This window comes from Acanthisitta chloris, unplaced genomic scaffold, assembly GCF_000695815.1.
Source record: "Acanthisitta chloris isolate BGI_N310 unplaced genomic scaffold, ASM69581v1 scaffold3469, whole genome shotgun sequence".
Classification (NCBI taxonomy): domain Eukaryota; kingdom Metazoa; phylum Chordata; class Aves; order Passeriformes; family Acanthisittidae; genus Acanthisitta; species Acanthisitta chloris.
In genome coordinates, this window is record NW_008691809.1 from 36227 (window position 1) to 43579 (window position 7353).

The following is a 7353-nucleotide window of genomic DNA, read 5'->3' on the forward strand; positions in this document are numbered from 1 at the left end:
TTAGTTTAACAAAACTCTGGCATTTCAGAGATTTTTTTTAAATTTTCTCAATCACAATGCACTGCTTTGCGAGAGGATTTGAATCATACCATACATTGCATCATATTATACAATGACAAAATTATAGTCTTCAGCTTTATTTGTATTATCTTCTCAGCTAATTTTATGGATGGTCAATCTCACCTCTGTGCCTGGCAAGATTAGTTTAACAAAACTCTGGCATTTCAGAGATTTTTTTTAAATTTTCTCAATCACAATGCACTGCTTTGCGAGAGGATTTGAATCATACCATACATTGCATCATATTATACAATGACAAAATTATAGTCTTCAGCTTTATTTGTATTATCTTCTCAGCTAATTTTATGGATGGTCAATCTCACCTCTGTGCCTGGCAAGATCATGGAGCAGATTCTCCAGGAAGCTATGCTTAGGCACAGCAAAAGCAAAGAGGTGATTGGTAATAATCAACATGGCTTTACCAAGGCCAAGTCACACCTCAAGAATTTGGTGACCTTCTAGGACGCGGCCACAGAATTTGTAGATAGGGGCAGAGCAACTGATGTCATCTACCTGGACTTACGCAGGGTGTCTGACACTGTCCCTATGATATCCTTGTCTCTAAATTGGAGAGACATGGATTTGATGGGTGGACCACTTGGAGGATAAAGAACTGGCTGGATGGTCACACACAGAGAGTTGTGGTCAGCAGCTCATTGTCCATGTGGAGACCAGTCATGAGTGATGTCCATCAGGGGTCGGTGCTGGGTCCAATACTGTTCAGCATCTTTGTCAGCAACATGGATAGTGGGATTCAGTGCACCCTCAGCAAGTTCGCCGATGACATCAAGCTGTGTGGGGCACTTGACATGCTGGAGAGAAGTGATGTGCCACCCAGAGAGACCTTGACACACTTGAGAGGTGGGCCAATGCAAACCTCATGAACTGAAAGGTCCTACATCTGGGCCATGGCAATCCCAGCACACCTACAGGCTGGGTGAAGAAGTCACTGAGATCAGCAATGAGGAGTGAGACTTAGGAGTGACAGTGGATGAAAAGTTCACTATGAGCTGGCAGTGTGCCCTGGCAGCCCTGAAAGCCAATCGAATCCTGGGCTGCATCAAAAGGAGTGTGGCCAACAGGTCAAAGGAGGTGATTCTTCCCCTCTATTCCGTTCTCATGAGACCCCCGTCTGGAATACTGCATGCAGTTCTGGTGCCCTCAACATAAGAAGGACATGGAACTCATGGAGCAAGTCTAGAGGAGGGCACGAAGTTGATAAGAGGACTGGAACATCTCCCCTATGAAGACAGGCTGAGGAAGCTGGGGCAGTTCAGCCTGGAGAAGACTGTGTGGAGACCTCATATCAACTTTCAATATCTGAAGGGCCTACAAGGGAGCCAGAGACGGATTCTTTATTAGGAACTGCAATGATAGGACAAGGGTTCAAATTGAAGGAAGGGAAGTTTAGGTTAGATAATAATGTTTTCTTCCGGTGAGGGTTGTGAGGCCCTGGAACAGATTGCCCAGAGATGTGGTGCTGCCCCAACCCTGGCAGTGTTCAAAGCCAGTCTGGATGAGGCCTTGACCATCCTGGTCTAGTGGGGAAGTGTCCCCGCCCATGGCAGTGGGGGTTGGGACTAGATGTAAGGTCCATTCCAAACTCCAACAATTCTCTGATCCTATGAATTTAAAACATTAATAGAAATAAACCTACAACCTTAAGTGCAACAGGAAACATGTAAAAGAGATCCGACATTTTTCAACAGAAAAACACACACAAAATAGGTATATGCAAAATTTTGTGATCTCTATCCATATGTGACTACCTACCTACTTGCATTCTTAATCATTTGAAATGTGAGAATACTGAGACGAAGTTCCTTCTGAAATGATGGCATGGCAGTGTCTCAGAACAGGCACTATTATATGAGAGGATTGCAAAAAAGCCCACAAAGTTCTTCCATGATATGCAAAGAATGGAAAAGCAAATATTCTCAGTATGACATTGAATATTCATGCTTTCTTAAGAGAACTGAAATAAAAATTGATTTTAGTGCTTACTGAAAGGCTTTTTTGCATCACGACTGATGAAATTTGCAAGTGTAGGCAGCTTTTTGAGATCCAAAGAAACCCAACAGAACAAGAAAAAAGAAAGCCACTTGAGAATCAAAGTGTTCTTAAGTCTAGCGGTAAAAAAAACAAGCTATCACCCAACATGAGAAATGTTACTGCTCCGTTTGGAACACCAACACATGATCAGGATCGCACATGGATAGGATCCATATAAGCAACACCAGAATCCCAGTTCTTCCTATTCTAGTCACTAACCACTGATCTTATTCTTATTTCTCTTTTCTCCAGAGTGAAAGTTACAACCTTTCCAACATTCACTTTAAGAACAAACCCTACATGGCTGGGCTAGAAATGCCTTGTGAAATCCAGCTGAGGTAACAGAAGAAATGCATTGCCAGGGTAACTTTGTAACTTCTTCCCTAGTAAAAGGCATGTGACTTATTTTGCTGGTAATCCTGATAATAGAAAGGATTGTCAATCAGGTGGCTAAGATGAAAATAAAGAATTGACAGTTATGATTCGATCCCTTGTGTAAAAGAGAGCAAGTGGATTTATTGCCACCAATGGTCTTGCCAGTCTATCATAAATAAAAACCTGAGCAATAAATATGACCTTCACCCCTTGCTTTAACAAACACTGGCTTTGGAAAGGAATGAAAGGATCTTTTCAGCACTGGATGGATGGAAGGATGGATGGATGGATGGATGGATGGATGGATGGATGGATGGATGGATGGATACAAAAGTGGACAAAAGAGCTGGGACACAGTCACCCTCACACAGAAGGAAGATGGTCTTTGCAGCATTACCCTAATAGTGTGTCCAAAAACAGTGCTTATAAACTAGTCAATTCTAAAGGAGAAAGTATTGCCCAGGAGAAAGTAAATCATATAGAGGTAAAAACAGTTGGGAAGAACTGTTTGCCATGAAATGGTAACCATGTAACCATTTTCAGTAATCTCGCATTTTCCTCTATATTTTCAATACAGATTCTTGAATCCAAAGGGCTGAGTTTCTAGGGGATCTTGCTGGAACCAAATGGTACATTCAGAACACATGAAAGTGAGGCCACCATTTAAGAATATCTACTTACACTGTCACTTGAGTTTAGGAAACTCATTAAACAACAAACAGCACTCCCCTTCCCAGCCAATCTCCTATTAATACCTATACCCTTCTGTTTCAGGACTTAAGCAAGAAGACAAACAGATTTTTGATGCATCCAAGTATCCTTAGAAACAAGAATTGCTCAGTACTCACCACAGGAACTACAAATAAACCTAAATTTAGGTTTCCAGGTTTGAAAAATTTGAGTGGTACAGCCTGAGACCTTTTTCTGCTTGCTTTCTATGGTTTTGACATTTTGCAACTAATGACCAAACTCAAGATTTGACTGATCCAAAGTCCAGCTAAGACCTTTTTCTCACTGACTGCAACATACTCTCAATTCAATTCTCTCTCTGCTATATGAAACACACCACAACAAAAAATGATTGCTTTTGGGCTTACTAATGGCTTTTCTGCACTTGGCTTCATCTTCTTGCTATAAATCAAGTTCCAAGTGACAGTAGCTTTTGCAAAAAAAAAAAAACGGAAAAAGAAAAAAAAATCCTGGCAACTTTTCAGCCTCTCAATTCACTTTCCTTGAAAGTCATTTTGCTTCAGGTATAATGAAAAGGATTCCCCAGATAGCCTACTTCCTTATCTATACAGCCAAAATCCAAATAAATCTCTGTGTGAACATTAAGATAGAGGTTGTCTATACAGATTTGTTTATTTTAGGAGCTAGGCTGATAATGCCATTTAAGACAAGATGATATATTTTATGAAAATAAATTACAGGCCTAGTGAAAACATGGCAGTGCAACAGCTGAAACAATGGAATATATGGGAGCTAAGATGAGCTTTTGAGCTTGATACTAAGCTAGACACACTGAATTTCAAATTACTAAATTAAAAACATACTTTATATCCATTCATGGGAGTGATCATAAAAAAATGGATTTCTTTACAAGGATGTTCACAGTAATGGAGAACAGTTTGTAGCCAAGTTCCAGCATTTGACCACTATTTTGGTAAAGAAATACCCCCTAATGTCCAGTCTGAATCTCTCTTGATGCTGCTTGGAACCATTCTCATATGTCTTATCACTAGATGATACACAGAGAGATGAGATGGGTCTGCTTCCTCACCTTGGGAAGCTGGAGAGAGCTGTCAGGTCTCTCAGCCTCCTCTTCTTCAAAATATATAAAACCAAAGTCCTTATCCACTTCTCAGAGCACATGGCTCCAAGTCCTTCCTCCAGCTTTGTTGTCCTGTTCCGGATGCGTTCAAGGACCTTCACATCCCTTTAAAATAGTGGGGGCCAGCACTGCACCCAGCACTCAAGGTGAGGCCACACCTACACTTAATACAGTAGGACAATCACCTCTTTGGACTAGCTGTTTTGCCCTCCTGGCTGCCAGGGCTGACTCACATTGAGTTTAATGACAACCCACACCCCCATATCCCTATCTGAAGGGCTGCTGTCCTGTCACTCCTCTCACAATTTAACCTTGTGCCCCAGGTGCAGAATTTGGCATTTGGATTTAAGTTTCATGCCATTAATCTTGGTCCAGAGCTATAGCCCGTCTAGATCCCTCTGCAAGGTCTCTCAAGAGAGACAAGAAGACCTCCCAGTTTTGTATCACCAGCAATGTTCCCAATGGTGCATTCAATTCCTGTATGCAAACCATTGATAAATACATTGAACAGGACTGACCCTAGAACCGAGCCCTGAGGCCCATTGGTGACCAGTCGCCAGATATAGCCCCACTCACCACAATCCTTTGAGCTCTGCTGTTCAGGCAGTTCTTCACCCAGCAGACTGTGAAACCACTCATGCCACACCTGGACAACTTTTCCAGAAGGATGATGCGACAGACAGTATTAAAAGACCTAGTAAAATTCAGTAAAACTATATCCACTTCCTTCCCTTCATCCATTAGGAGGGTGACCTTATTATGGAAGGATACTGAATTAGTTAAACAGTTCCCTTTGGAACCAGTATTGACTGTGCCTGATGACTGCATTGTTCTTTAAATGTATTTCAGAAGTGCTCAGTATAATCTTCTCCAGAAACTCAAGTTAGAACTAACATGCCTTAGTTTCCTGGATCTTCCCCCACACTCATGATGTAAATTAGAGTAACACTGGCTAGCTTCCAGTCAGCAGGGACCTCCCCAAACTCACAAGATCTTTGGTAGATGATGGAGAGGGTTCATGCAGTAATGACAATAAAAATAATTCATATAATAACAATAATTCACATATTCACTAAGGCAATATCCCCAGAAGTACCTCAATGCTATGAAAGACCACGTGTCATAAGCCAAGATTCAGGTGCATTGATAGTCCTAATGAAACACCTGGCTCTAATCAGTGCTTTTTGACTGCATTTGACTAGAAAGCTTATTGAAGTGTTACCACTTGAAGAATTACCTCATTATTCTGTTTTGCTGTTGTCATATTAAGCCCACACTGGCACTGTAGGTCACAAGATGCATTCAATATAAACAAAACGGTGAAAATGCTCCTATTACTATCTATGAGTTTACATCACAGCTGACTCTTTATAATTGTTTAACAGTAAATAATTTTAATAGAATAATTTCAGTAACGGTGGACTTCACTCACAATTTTGCACATGATTTATCCATTTGCAAGTGAAGACAAAGAAATTTCATATGCTACTGAAGTAGTAGCAAGATGCAAATCAACCCATCTTCCTATGAAGGTAAACAGAACAGTAGCAAGCCAGCTGCAGAATTTCACATCAGTTTACAGCAAGCATTGCAATACCTGAAGTGATATAAATATCATAACAGGATTTTATATCCTGCCTAAGCCTTAAAGTATTCATAAGTTTCTCCCTCCCCACAGAGCCACTTAAATCGCAGTTCTTTCAACCTCCTACCACACCTAATGTAATGAAACTGCTTTTGCAACATCAGTTGAAAGACACTGCTCCAGAATTGTTTTATTCCTAGTCCTAATAAACAAAATATTTTTGTTTTGACATGGTCCATTGAATTTCATCTTTCTTTTAATGATTATAAGTTGGCCAAAAATATTTTGAAAGCTGTTGTATGTATTCTTTTTAGTTTTTGCTTCCTATGTCAAATCTTTGAAAACTTAACAATCCCAGTAATAAATAGTATTTTATGACCTATTGCCAGGCTAAGCAAGCTGAAGTATTACATAAGCTTTCTCTAATTTCTAAGTTACTTTTTCATATATACGTGAAAAAGCATTCTTACAAGGCTTTTTCTGTATTTGAAGATTAGTACTTATTACATTAAAATGGATTTAATTTTACTGTCACTTCAGTACACTACTGTCACATACATCCTACATTTCAGCAAACATTTCTGTCATCCTAATGGTACACTTGATAAGACATGAGCGCTCACAGAAACAACTAGCCTGGAAGGCTGAAGACAGACCTACTATATTAATATATGCCTTTTTCTAGTAATTGCCTTGGTTTTATTATGTTGTATTAGACATCTCCCATGAAGATTTGCTGTGACAGCAATTAAATTCAAACTATCAAGCTGCTAATATCACTGCATTCCTTACAGATACACTGACATTGTCAGGGGTTGTGCAAGTAATCATTGTATCATCTCCTCAAACAGATAATCTCTAGAACTGCATTACATTTTTAATCAATCTGAAAGAATGACTTGAAAAAAAATCCCTAGAATTCTGCTGTCAATTTTACTTTCATGTTGTGCAATCTTGACAATTACACTGCTAATTAAATCGTAAGAGTTTGCTAAGTGAGAGGACACAGAGGTATGTAACATGCATCCAAAACTGAGGCCACAGACTTCAACAACAGGAAACATGGCATTTTATTAACTGCATTGGCATTCATTAATTCATTGGCTCCACCTGAGACAGTGGGTTTAGGCCACTGAACAATGAAAACTTGCGCAGTCTTAAAACCTGATACCGAACCTACAGGACTCTTCCAAGGTCAAGGTCCTTAAATTCATTCATAACAACTGTACCCAGGAAAAATGACTGCATTGTAAAAATTCTTGGTGTAAAAATAACACCATTTTGCACTTTTTTAAAAATCAATATAAATCGTCAAATGGTTCACCTTTTTACAAATAGATAAAAAAACCTCACAATGCAGATTTGAATGACAGTTTTATTTAAATTGAAGTACATTACATCCATGAAGAAACTAGAAATAGTTAGATTGTATATATATATACATATATAT